The sequence below is a fragment of the Pleurodeles waltl genome, chromosome 3_1, assembly GCF_031143425.1.
Source record: "Pleurodeles waltl isolate 20211129_DDA chromosome 3_1, aPleWal1.hap1.20221129, whole genome shotgun sequence".
NCBI classification, from domain to species: domain Eukaryota; kingdom Metazoa; phylum Chordata; class Amphibia; order Caudata; family Salamandridae; genus Pleurodeles; species Pleurodeles waltl.
Genome location: NC_090440.1, coordinates 1,977,442,542 through 1,977,456,690, shown reverse-complemented (window position 1 = coordinate 1,977,456,690; position 14,149 = coordinate 1,977,442,542).

Sequence of the window (14,149 nt, the reverse complement as noted above, 5' to 3'; positions counted from 1 at the left end):
GTTAAACCTTCATGTTTCTAAGGAAACATAGGCCCTTATTTATACTTTTTTAGCGCCGCATTTGCGTCATTTTTTGATGCAAAAACAGCGCAAGCTTGCAAAATACAATTGTATTTTGTAGGTTTGCGCCGTTTTTGCGTCAAAAAGCGGCGCAAATGCGGCGCTAAAAAAGTATAAATATGGGCCATAATGTGTTGTGTTACACAATTGGTTTTATCAATGCTTGTTTTACCAATGCTTGTTTGCTAATGTGAGCAGGTGTAGACATGTGCTTCTAATTGGGTGTGGTGTAGACATGTGCTTTTAATTGGATGTGGTGAAACTCAACTGCTTTCCTGATGGGCTATAAGTAGCAGAGTGAAGCATGCCTCCCTGCTTGGCTTTGTTTTGCTTCCTGATCTCAGCATCTGATTTAGCAGTTCAGCCCCTGCTGTCATCCTCGTATTCAGGACTTTTGTGGCAATTCTTTCTTAGTTCCTGTACCAGCTGACACTAGGCATTCCTCCAGCACTCCGAAAAAGACTGCAGCTAAGTGACTAGTATTCTCCAGTGAGTTTGTTCTTTGAGTGCCGCGTTTTCCTAGAACAGCTGGTGTATTTCAGACCTCGTATTTTGGCAGAGTGCTTATCTTGAAGAGACAAATGCATTTTTGAACATTTTACATTATTATTGTATTTACTTGCCTAAATGTGCTTCAGGAAATTGGCTTGAGCTCAAGTACTACAAAAAGTGACAGTGCAATTTTAAAAGAGCATTTACGTGACTTTTCTTTCTCTAATAGCATAACTCTTGGATTTAAATTGTGTCATTCATGCCAGTGTTTCAGGTTTGAGGGATTTGCTTTTGAAGGGTTTTTCACACACACAGTGAAACCAAACCAAACTGTGCCACCCTAACTGTTTAAACCCAGAGTGGACATTTGTGTTTCTTGGATTGTTTTTGTTCCTTTTAGTTTAACCCTATGCATGCAGGAAAGTTATATGTGAAATAATTAATACCCTTAATTGTCTTTCTTGTGCATGATACGTGCAACCACAGTTCTAATTGTAGTGTGCAACAGTGAATCTCTGTGAAGCCAACCCTAGTGTTGCAGTACTTGTACTCCGTTTGGGTTTTTGGTAATGCAGTGTTAGTAATTGTGCCAACAGTTATTATTATCCAAGAAAAGTGCTGAAGCATCCCGGTGTTCTTCGACCGCTCCTGTGCCCATATCAGAAAGAGAGATTCAGTTTCAAGGAAGTGGAGTGCACTAACTCTACTATCACTCTGTCAACAACGACCTGCCCCTCGAAGATACAGGGTACCTGGCTGGACCGGCAAGACGTGGCAGTGTTTTATCTCTTTCTCTTTCACTCCCCCTTTCCTTTTGGGACACCTGCCGGGGTTTCTGTGTCCACCAGGAAGTGCTGAGAGGTGTTCCAGGAGGTTGGTGGCATATCATTGCCCCTGCAGACCTCCTGCTTTTCAGGTGAGTGGCCCCGTCTCGACAAATACTTCATCATGATAATTAGAAGACTTTTCTTCAACCATTTCGACCATATTTCTGGAATTTTCTTTCTTATACATTTTTTCCCTTTATCTTAGCCTTACACATTCTAGAAAATGCCCTGTACATGTACTATGATAACATTTAGCCTTAACAGCTGGGCAATTATCATATGTAGTTATATGTTTAACACTCCCACACCGAAAACACTGCATTTTTTTCCTAGTGGTAAAACTTTCAGTTGGTCTAACCTTCAATTTATTTTTCATGAAAGTGACAGTATTTACTTCCTGCACATCTCCTTCACAAATATTAACCTGGGAAGAAGATATCTTATTTTCAGACTTTAAAATCGACATATACGAAGATGCATCTTCTATCTTCTTAGCAATTGTTAGCGCTTTTTCTAATGTGGGTTCATGTACACTCAACAATTTTTCTTGGATTTTAAGATTACCTAATGTATTAATCAATTGGTCTCTAATAATCTGATCATGTAAATCTATGAATTTACATGTGGCTGCAAGAACACGTAGGCACCCTACATACTGCTCTATGCTTTCATCAGGTAGTTGACTCCTAGAGAAACATTTATGTCTTTCTACTACCATATTACATTTTTTACTATAATGCTCACTTAAAGCACTAATAGTTCTTTCATACACTTCTTCATCATCAACTTCTTCATGAGTGTCAGGAACAGGTAAGCTATGCAAAATGTTCCTACCTTCTACACCCAAATTATGTTTCAATAGGGCTAGTTTTCTTTTTGAAGTAAAAATATCCCTCCACCAACTGCCTACAGCTACACTTCAAAAGCATCCTTCCAATCCTTCCACGGCATTACAGGTTACCCTGGCAGAAGCATAGGTGGTGCTATTACAGATTCCATTTTTTTAAAATAACAAATTAATGTAATTAATGTAGTCACCAATGTCAATTGGTAAAATAACAAGCTAACCTAAATAGAGTAGTCACCGTTGTCTTTTGATAGGAAAACGTTTGTTGTTTGTTATTATGTGTCAATGTGCTCACATTCGTAAGTAGAAGAAATTTCTTTATCACTTTTTTCATGTAATTTGATGATACTGGTGATGCGCTTTATGATACTAAAGTCTGCGCATCACCAACATTTCCTTAAACAAACTGCTGAAATAAGGTTGTTTCTGCTTCCACAGAAAGCTTTGTGCAGTCTAGATGTGACGTCTGACGTACAGAAACGCTCAGCGTTCAGACACATGCTCGTGATAACGCATAAGCATTCCGACACGTGCTGGTGATCACACGAATGCGTTCAGATGCGTGCTCGTGATCACGCGTGACAAAGGAAAGCAGTTGGCACCAAAACCCGTGCCAATGGCAAATAAGGGGAAATACTGCTGTCCTGTTACCCACCATCAATGTAGCTTGCCCCAACAATATTAAAAAGGTCAGCTCCTGTCATGATACTCGAACTCCTCAGCGCGAAGACTGAAATTTAAATGCTGCACTGCACGGAGAGCAAAGTTCGTATCGCACACTGTCTGACTTCAGTAAACAGGGTCCAGCAGTCCCTCATCGCCAATGAATAAGTGGAGCACTCACAAAGCAAGTAAGAAAGGTTGAGATTTATTCATGAAGTTACAGATCAAGCAGCTGGACCCCACAGTGCGATCCTCCAAATGTTGACATTCCACCTAGAATCCTCTAGCATTCCACACTGCACATTAACCTATGTCTTGAAAAGAAACATGTCAATATAACACCCATAGAGAAGGATCTCTCACCCCAAAGTTACAGAATCTTGTCTGGTGGTAGCAGGCTTGTTGTGACTGGCTAGTAACCAGGCCAGGGTAGTTAGGATTTGAGGGGGGCACCTCTAAATTGACCCCTGGGTACATTTTCGAATAAATCCAATGCTGGTACCAGATTGGATTTATCATTCTGAGCTGTTTGGTCAACCCAGGGTTCAGAGTAGCCATCATGTAGCTGTGAAACTTGTACTGGCCAGTGTCCAGCACATGTATTAAAATGGCTGCTCTGCTCACTTAGTATGTTCCAGGTTTGGCAAGGACACAGTAGGGGCATATTGCTCATGCATCTATGCCTACACATACAGTATAGTGCACCCTGCCTTAGGACTAGAAGGCCTGCCAGAGGGATGGCTTACCTATATTACATTCAGTGTACAGGGAACAGGGTCCACAAGCTGTGTGCCATGTTGAGTTTGTTTTTTAGGATTGCACCAGGACACTCATCCTGCAATGGCAGTGCTGGGTGTATCTGGGTGCATGGCCCTTCAGGGTGGCACACTCTGTGCTGCTGCCCTCAGGGGTCTACCCTTAGTACCCCATGCCCTGGTTACCAAGATCTTTGAAAAATATATTAATGAAGAGCTGGTCAAGTTTCTCCAAGATTCATGTATTCTAGATCCTACTCAACATGATTTCAGAAAGAATCATAGCACGGAATCCACCCTCATTACTACATGGGATACTATTCGGAAACCACATCTGATACTATTCGGAAACTAGCTGATGAGGGAGTTGGTGCCATCTTAGTGCTTTTAGACTTGTCAGCAGTTTTTGACACCATCTCTCCTCAAATTATGATGCATCGCTGCATCAAGCGGGTGTTAGAGGTACAGCTCTATGCACTCTGATGTCTTTTTTGGATCCACCATACTAACTTGTGGAGATTTTAAGGCACCCTCATATCAGTTACCATGTGGGGTTCCGCAGGGTTCCTCGATTAGCCCAACCCTTTTCAATTTGTACATAGCACCATTGGCCAGACTCATTTGTTCGTTTGGCTTTCTGGCCACCTCTTATGCAGATGATACCCAATTAATCATTCCTCTACATAAGAATTGTGAAGAAGCCGCTGACCATTTTCATCAATGTATGTGCGAGGTTAATAGATGGATGAGCCTGAACTGGTTCAAAATGAACGGTGATAAAACTGAGATTCTACTTTTTGGTTCTAGCAGGGATTTATGGAGCTCACGGTGGTGGCCATCAGCGTGTGGAGACTTACCTGTCCCCATTAGCTCCACTAAGAACTTGAGGGTCATTTTTGACACTGCCCTGTCCTTTAAGTCACAAGTTAATTCGATCACTAAGAGCTGTTTCTGGATTTTGAAAGCATCGGAAAAAAAAAATCCCTATTTACAAGAGGAGCCTAGAGTTAAAGGTGTCCCTTGCCTTGGTAATCTCCAAAATAGATTATTGTAATGCTTTATTGCTTAATATCGATACGCTTTCACTCAGCAAACTTCAACTTATCCAAAATACTGCTGCTTGTCTAATACTCAATCTTCCCTATACAGCTTCGGCCAGTGCTAGTTTGAGGCAATTACACTGGTTACCTGTTAAGAAACGTTTTACTTTTAAGACAATAAGCCTAACACACAAATCTTTATATATGAGCACCCCGAACACCTATCATCGGGGCTTGGTTGGTATGTTCCAAGCTGTCAGCTTAGATCTACAGGCTCCAACCTGGTTAATGTTCCGCGGACCCGTAAGATTAGATAGGGTGACAAGGCATTCACGGGGGCTGTGGCCAAATATTGGAATACGCTTCACTTAATGATGAGGAAAGAACAACATTTTTTAGCCTTTACAAAGAGGCTAAAAACTTGTCTCTTTCCACAGTAGTTGTGGCTAATTTTTCTCCTTCTTCAGTTTTTTCTGTGGGTCACCTCTGTCCTGTTGCTTAGAGCTTTGATGCCTTGGCCAGAATGCGCTTCATAAATATGAAATACAAATACCTATGTACCTTTTACTAGGGACTTGTAGTGGCAGCTAACGGTGTTGCGCCAATGCATCACAACAGTTTTAGAAAAGCAATCTGGCCCAGAGAACCTAGGGCCAGATGTATCATCACGGCCCTTTGCGATTCGGAAATAGCATTTTTTAAGAAATTGCTATTTCCGACTCGCAAAGTGCCATGTATCACAATTGCAAATCGGTAATAGCGATTTCTTAAAAATCGCAAATGCTATTACCGATTCGCAAATTGCGATACCGGCCCCATTCGCACCTATGGGCCTGTTGGCCCATATCTGGGAATTTTTTGCATTTCCAAAATTGTGATTTCTGAACCAGAAATCGCAATTTTAGAAATGCAAAACCCCATAGTGCTGGGGGGCTAAGGCCCCCTCTGCTGCACCCCAAAAGTATTTTTGGGAACATGTAAGGTGCACACATGCCAAAAAATTAATTAAAAAAAATGAATAAATGTACAATTTAAAAATGCATTTTAAATGCATTTTTAGATTTTGCACATGGTTACCACCAAGTTCAATTTGGTGGTAATTAGCGATTCCTAAATGCCAAAATCGCATTTAGGAATGACTTCATACATGTGCTAAGAAATCGCAAATAAGGAATCCTTATTTGCTATTTCTAATTTAGAGAGTCACAATTTGCGACTCTCTAAACAGGGTCGCAATTTTAAGGAATCGCTATTTCAGCGATTCCTTAAAATTGCGTTCAGAATGTATTTCATACATTCTGAAATGGCATTTTGCATTCGCAAACGGGCATTCGCACCGTTTGCAAATGCAAAATGCTTTCATACATCTGGCCCCTAGTTAGTAGAGGCCCTGGGCACTTACAACTTTCAGACCACATCAAATACCAGGAAAAAAGTGCTGTACCAACCATGAAAAAAGAGGCCTTTTCTCACATCACTGTTCCTTTGTCAGATCATTAGACATGCATTGGCAGCCCCCAATTTCGAATTACCGAAAAATTTACTATGTCTAACAAGTCGTTAGGAATAACAAGTTAACTGGTTATTCAGCGCCCAATTAAATCAACAATATTATATTCTAAAACGGTAAATACAACTAGTCACCCCTGGCCCCTTTTCTCTGTGCATCTCTCAGACCACGGAATGACTTTCAAACATTAGGTTGAGGACACTAATTTGAGTGTTTAGGTCTTATCTGGAGGTAAAGTTTAGCGACATCAGCTTTTCAACTGTCCCTCTATGTCAGCAAGAACCAGGTATTTGACTCCTTCCGAATTTCAAATTACCCACATGACCACTTCTAGCACGTCACTAAGAACAACAAGTGAACCAGTTATGTAGCACCTCTGCTGATATTGTGCAACACATGTACACAATTTTGCATGTGATAGCCTTATATGTCTTACAACCTTTTATGTCTACATCTGTGTTTACCACTGCCACTGAAAATAAGTCATAGAACAGGGAATGTTAGTCTGCATTTGCCTTCACCTTTAGAAGACGGAAGTCCATTGACTCTTTTCCATTCATTGTGCACAAGCAGAACTTTAGAAACCACAGTGTCTGCTTACCCAGACAAAGAGACACAATAATCTATGTATTGGGGGTAGGTGGTCCTCTGGTGTCAGCAGAAGGCGAAAACAAAAATGATACCTCCTATGCTGGCTCGCCAACTGTTCTTTGGCAATGAAAAGGCAGCCCTGTACTGTGGTGACAGGGAGATCGACCCTCCTCACACAGGCAGGCAGCCGGTCTGAAGTTGCAGTGGCACAGACAGCCTCTTATATTCAAAATCACACCATGCTTTATTACAAGACAGTAAATAATTGATGTAAATATAAATACATTTAAAGTATAAAAAATTAATATAATGTAAAATATTATTTTTATTAATTATGTAACAGTGGAATATAGATCATTTACATCATTACTTTTAACTCTATTTATATTGACAAAAAAAATATATTTTTGTCTCTTTTTGGATATTAGTCAATGATATTTGTTTTTCCGAAAGTTTTGTACTTACCATTATAAGTACAGGGTCAAACTATTTTTATATATTGTTGTCAACTATATTGTTTACCACAATATTATTTCAGTGATCCGGCAGGAGGTCTTAGCCTAGGGCCCTGTGCAAGTCCAGAGATGAGCACTGGTGGCAACATTTTGCAGGGGTGCAGCGAACTTGCACTGAGAGGAGTGGATCTGCGTCAGCAGTCCACAACACTTCACAGGCCGTTGGTGACCACCAGCACAAGGTTGGGTTCCTTTGAGCAGGACTGCAGCACAGACATTCACTGGTGCACCTCTCATGTAAACTCAGTCACCTGGCTGAAGGGTGTGAAAGATTTCAGACGGGCACTAAGGTAAGGGTGCTTGATCCTGAGAATGGAAACTGTAGAGGCAGCAAGTAACTTATCTGCATTACTGGAGAATGGCATCATGACTTAACTGCAGGTCTAACTTACCAGCTGAGACATGTAAGGTTGAAGCCAACGCAACAGGGTCCCATAACTGTTTTGTAGGGTCCCAGTCTGGTGCTTTGGGCTGGTATGTGCTAAAATCAAGGAGTCTGACCACGAAGTTGGGTCTTAGAACAGACCTTTGGTATCTTGTTGTTAAGCGTACTGTTATTTCTTGCCGACTTTCCTTGAAATGATCCTTGAAGAGTTGCTCTCAGTGGCACAGAAAAGTGTTGGAAAACATGAGGATGGCTTGATTCCTTTCTCTGCACCCACAAAACCCACATTGGCCCTTAAAAAAAAATAACACACACACATATCCCTCATTGTTCATAAAAATCAACAAGCATGGCTCCTATACAGAAAGATATGGCTGGAATAGCCTTCTCAGTTAAAAGAACCCTTGACATAATACACGTTCACAACTGTCTAATAGAATCAAATTAGTCCTCCAAAAGTCTAGTCCGTTCTTGCTGCACTTTTCATTAGAAAGCTGTGAACTCTGGTTGCAAACCTTGCATGAAGGCTACTCAATTATGCTAATCAGGGTTATATTCAGGTAAATCTCTAATGCCTTTCTAGCTGAAAACATAAGTGACATTTCACACTATCATATTTCAAAATGTAAAACAGATATGCCAAGTAACACACTCAATGTAGTCTTTTAAAGAAATACTACATTCTGAGGGAAAAAAATCACATTAATTGTTGCCACATTTTTCCTACACTAGGTGGGAAAAACAAGCATGCTGCACACTGATATGCCTGCAACATGACATACTAAAAAACAGACATTGCTTATTTGTCAGTATTAAAAATAAAACTTCCCGATCACCAACTGGTCATCTAAGAAACCATACAAGGCGGTCAGAAATGTTACAATATAATAGTACTTAATGCACCTCAGTTCTCAGTGCCAGCCTAGTATACACCTCCCTGTCAGGTTAGACCTGCAATACAAGGGGCAGCACTGGTAAGGAAGAGAATTATAATTTTACCCTCACCGACATGTGAATGAGACTACTGTAGCAGGCCTCAGAACATACCAGAGGTCACAACCTAGAGTACAAGTAAAATAGGGCTTAAACCAGGGTATCATTTCCTATTTGTGGACTAGGGTGAAGATAGGCACAGTAGTGGGAGTGAAGGAATTTGGAAAACATATATTTTCATTTTTTAATTCTCCATGAGTGGTAGAGGTGGTCATTCAGAAATGATGACTGACTGTCAGACATTTGGATCCGTGATAAGAGGAAAAAGACTGGAACGAGAAGAAAAAAATCAAGGTTGCAGGTGTGTGAGACAATGCATTTGTTTGCATGATTACTGCCACTTTATACCTGATGCTGATGGTTTTCGACTCTGAAAGTGTCTTGGATTCTGGTAAACAGGCCCAGGGCCAGTGCTCTTGATGCCATAAAACACTGTACCTGAGAACTGGTTACAACTAATTGGCATGACCTTACTTACTTATAAGCCCATAGTATATGGTACTTTTCATACCGAGGGCCTGAAAGTTAAATGTCACTAACTGTGCCACCATAATGCTGACAAAGACAGACCTGACACCCATTGCCATTTCAGCCTGGAGGGGTGCCAACTCGACTTTGCCCTTCAAACCAATTTCAAAGCCCAAACCTTCCCTTATTCTACTGATAAGTCACACTTAAGGAACGCCTGTGATGCCCAGCAGGCAGGGTGCAAAAGCAGTTTTTGTTGTAGCAAGGATGGTACCCTGTTGTCTAACATGGGAGTTGGGCTAACTCTGCAATGGGACCACCAAAACTGATACTATTTGGTATCAGATAAATTGTCACAAAAAGCCCAACTTTATTCTGAAGCCGGATATAATGTACAACCACCACCAACGACACGTTTGGAAAGTAGCCATTTAGGGGCATATTTATGAGAGCGTTGTGTCATGTTTGCTCCATGCAGTGTGGTATATGCGTAATGCAAAACTCTAAGATTTCTGAAGCCATGCAAAGCCACTCAGTGATTCAAAAAATTCCAGAGTAAGGTAATGCATCGCAAATCTCTGCATTGCCTTACTCTACTGTGGGAAGGCGTTCCATGGTGTTGCGTGGGTGCAGCACATTCTGCAGCACACATTGATAGAGGAATATGCTTTTCAGGGTTCCTGCACAAAAACAATCCTGCAATAAACACAGGCACTCTTGCACCATGGTGCCTGCTTTGGGGTTAGACTGCCAAAAGGTCGCCAGCGCAGGGGAAAGAGGCAGGAATGCACCATATGCCTCAAATATGGCACATTTCTGCCCTCTGTCAGTGGCGCAGTGTGCTGCACTGTGCAACTATCCCATAAATATGCCCCTTAGCTGCCTCAGCCAGCCAGTTGCCTGGCTAGTAAAAATATGCTGTCTGAACTGTTTTCCCACCTGCCTAGGTGCTAACCACCCTGCTGGCAGGAGAACAAAGGGCTGCCAGAACAGAGGTTGCACCTACTTCCCTGATAGGGTGCCCTGCAGCGAGAAAGATCACAGAGTGCAGGCCTCAAAGAAGCTGTTGCTTCTGGTGAGCAAATGTCACTCACACATCTGCCATTGTAGTTCCAAACAGCCTGACATCTTTTGGGAGGCGGGAAATCCAGGCACAATCGGTTTCTCAAGGGGCATGTAGGCCTTAGCAAGCCATGCCCCTAGGTTGGGCTAGTGAGGTCTTACCATTCCGAGAAGGGTTCTGTCATTTTCTTTTAGGGGAAAATTGGGATTTCTGGGATACCTAAATACCACATTTTTGAGGAAGTGGTCATTAGGTGGGAAGGGCTTCTCAGGGGCAGACTAGTCCATTTGCTAGTAGTCACCCCTCCTCTCTGAATAGAATTTAGGGTTAAATAGGGCACCCTGGTACCCCAAAAACTTAGATCTGTTGGACTAACTGCAAGGCTTTGTGTCTGGGAGTCTAGGACTGCACAAGAGAGAGGTGGCACCGAGTACTGCACCTGCTGTACACACCTGGACACGTAGAGAGACTATGACCTACATCAGAGGACTGGAGGCTTCCAAGGAGTAGAAGTGTCTTCAAGTGAGCAAGTGCCAAAGAACCCCAGAGTCTCTCCCAAGGGCTAGTAGTCCTAGATCCCTGTCTTAACAACAGCCCTTTAACAGGTTCCAAGAACTGACCTGCACCTGGCCATTGGGTTGTAGTCCTTAACACAGAAGAGCGCCAGAGACTTACCTGCACCAACCCCTCTGCACCTATCAACCAAGCATCTGCAGCACCAATTGAGGGACCCCTAGCCTCATCACCCAGGACCCCTCTGTGCATAGAGAGCCACAGGAGTGGGCACCAGAGGACTACCCTGACATCCTCAACTACAACAGTCACAAGCCTCACCAGTCCTATCTCAGCATCAGGAGCACGCTAGTGCCGCTGGCTGAAAAAGGAGAAAAGACTTGATCCCAAATCAACATTTCACACCAGGTAACTGAGGCCACTCTGTTGCGCTCCTCTGACTGGTGTCTTGTCCTTTGTTGTGGCCCAAAGGTGCACGAGGTAGTCGCACTGAGCAGGGTACTACTTTTCTCCAGAGACCGCAAGACTGTGCAACAAGATAACCCACATCTTTGTGTGTATTTAAAAGCATCTCTAAAAAGTTCTAAAGTCTGCAACTCCGGAACCATCCGGTCATTTTTAAAGTTCACGGTGTCTAAAAATGCATTAAAAAATCAATTTTTATAAATTTGTGTGATCTTTTTATTGTGTCATCTCCTTTGCTTTGTTGAATAGTTGTCTTGGTTAACACTTCACATGTTCCTCTAAGTAAGCTGCGCTGCTTCAGTGCCACAGCTACCTAGGACGGAGCAGGGTTACTAAGATGAACCTTACTGAGCCTACCGAGGGTGGAGTGACATTGTTATGAGGTGCATTCCACCTTATAACAACCTATTTGGCTACAATGTGGTATTAATAGCTGAAGGAGCATAGGCCGGTGAGGGGGGGGGGGTAGAGGGAATTACCTTCATGGCATTCTACTACTTCTAGTCTCCTACCTTCACACATGGTTGAGAAATGTCTCCACTAATAGACAGGAAAAGAAAATACTTTTAGAAATGTTTTACAATAATTTTGAACTCCCCTGTGTAAGGGGGCCTCCACCCATGGGAACCCCACTCCTTTATGAGAATCAACGTAAAGGTAATTTTGCTCCCATTGTGCTATCAACCTTCATGTTTGCTGAGGAAAACTGACTTCACTCCATAAAAGTTTAAAGAAGGGTTAGGAGGGAACCAGCCTATTTTCAGGCAAATACATTTCTCGTGACTCGGGGCTAAAAACTGCCTTCTATTTTTTATTCATCTGTTATGTAACAATGGCTGAAAGTATTTTGATTAGCCTATGTTGCTACCCTTGGGGCCTTGTGTTTAGAAGAACCACTAATTCAGCTCTTGCTATGGTTGACACTAAGGGGCATATTTACAAGAGCAGTTGTGTCACACTTGCACCATGCAACATGGTGCATGCATGATGCAAGCCCAAAATGCGATTTATTAAGCCACGCAAGGCCACTTTGGGTGGCCCTGTGTGGCTTCATAAATTTGGAGTACAGTAACGCAGTGCAAATCACTGTGTTGCCTTACTCTATGCCAGGGAGGTTTTTCATGGGTGTGAAAGAGTGGCTATGTTTCAACTTCTATGGATACTGTTTACAGTTTATTGAGAATTTCCTTAGTATATGGAACAGGATTTATGAGACACATTTGTACTGAGGGTATTCACATTAGTTCCACTTCCGTTTTTCTTTTTCTGATTTTCTCCATAGCAATTATGACTAATCGTCTACTCACCTGACTTAATAAAAGACCAAGCAGCAATATTGGTTGGTAAGCAGACTTTTTCTTATTAGTTCATCATTAGAGTCCAGATGGCGTTCATGTATTATTACAGTTGAGTACATAGCTCAGATTTATGGGGGAGGCATATTTTCTTTCCTCTTTTTTGATTTTGTTCTGCTAATTCTTCCTAGTTTGTTTTTTTATCTTTGTGACTCAGGTTGATTCATCTGAAAAATTACTCATTGTACAACTGAGTGAGTAGAGACTACGCCACCATTATCTTTATTATAGACCACTGTATCTGCTTTTGTTGGAGAAGATTTGTTTCAGTCCGGAAAAATCGCCATGAGATCTGTATGGACGAGGTAGGCACGTAACATGTTGACTATTACAGTGGCATAGGGAATAGAGTTTCACAACCACTTGTATGCGAGGAAAAGGGTCATTATTCCCCCTATACTCGCATTCCTGTTTTTAATCTTGACCAACTCCCTTTGATTTCAGTTAAAGGAATTCACCTTAGTGGAGCTGTGTCAATTTTAACCTCACTTTTCCCTCCACTTCTCCGTGCTGTTGGTTTGCACAGTAGTCTGGTTCAGTGACCCCAATGTGGGTCCCGTCAGACATTGTAGCACCAGTCTGGCATGGAACAAGCCCAATGATGAATCTTGAGGGCATTTGCTTCTAAAGGGAACCACACTTATTGCTGGTGTCACTCTTTTTGGATCAGTGTACCTTTTTTGATTTGATAGACATGATATAGGAGGCTATACACTGGACCAGTTAACCTCCTTGTCCCTATTCTTTGTGAAGAGAGATTACCATAGACATCTTTTAGAGAGGGTCACAACAACTGAGAGACTGGTGGAGGACGTCCCCTCGGATATGTGAAGGATGAGTGAACGCAAGGTGCAGAGATTGAAAAACCTAGTGGAGGACAGTGAAAACAGATCTTGCAGGAATAATATTTGTGTAATAGGTGTCCCAGAATGCACAGAAGGCAACAAGATGGTGGATTTCCTTTAACACTGGCTGAAATGTGAAGAGGCACCATCAGGCCTGTTCTCCTTTTACATCCTCAAACGTGTGCATAGGGTTCCCTCTATACTAACTACTCCCAGGAGCCCCGCCAAGGCCAGTGGTTGTGCACCTGGTGCACTACAGAGACCATGATCACATTTTGGTGCAGGCCAGAGCGAAGGGTGACCTTAGGAACGGGAGCAGCAAAGTAATGATCTTTCCGTATTTATGGAAAATGTTCAAAGACCGCGATCTTCGTTTCTTGAAGCTAAAAAAACAACTCCGGTAACAAAGAACTGAAATATGCCATACTATTCCCTGCCAGACTGGGGGTGGTCAGCCCAGAAGGTGTGCAATTCTTCCGCACCCGCAAGAGGTGTGGGAGTGGTTGGAGGGTGTTCCGAGTGCTGGTCCTGGCCTGAGATCCTTGGAGCAAGCCCCTAAGAACCAAACACAGAGGTGCATCAACAATAGATCCTGACCTAGGGCCACATCTGACAATGAGATTCAGAGAGAACAATGGAGAGTGTTGGAGGTTGTGGCTGCAATGGTTAGAGAGGAAGTGAGATCGACCTCCCCCCCCTCCCGTCCCTCAGTGTGGGAGCTGATGGGGTACTTTACGCAACACCAGATGTCAGCTCCAAAGT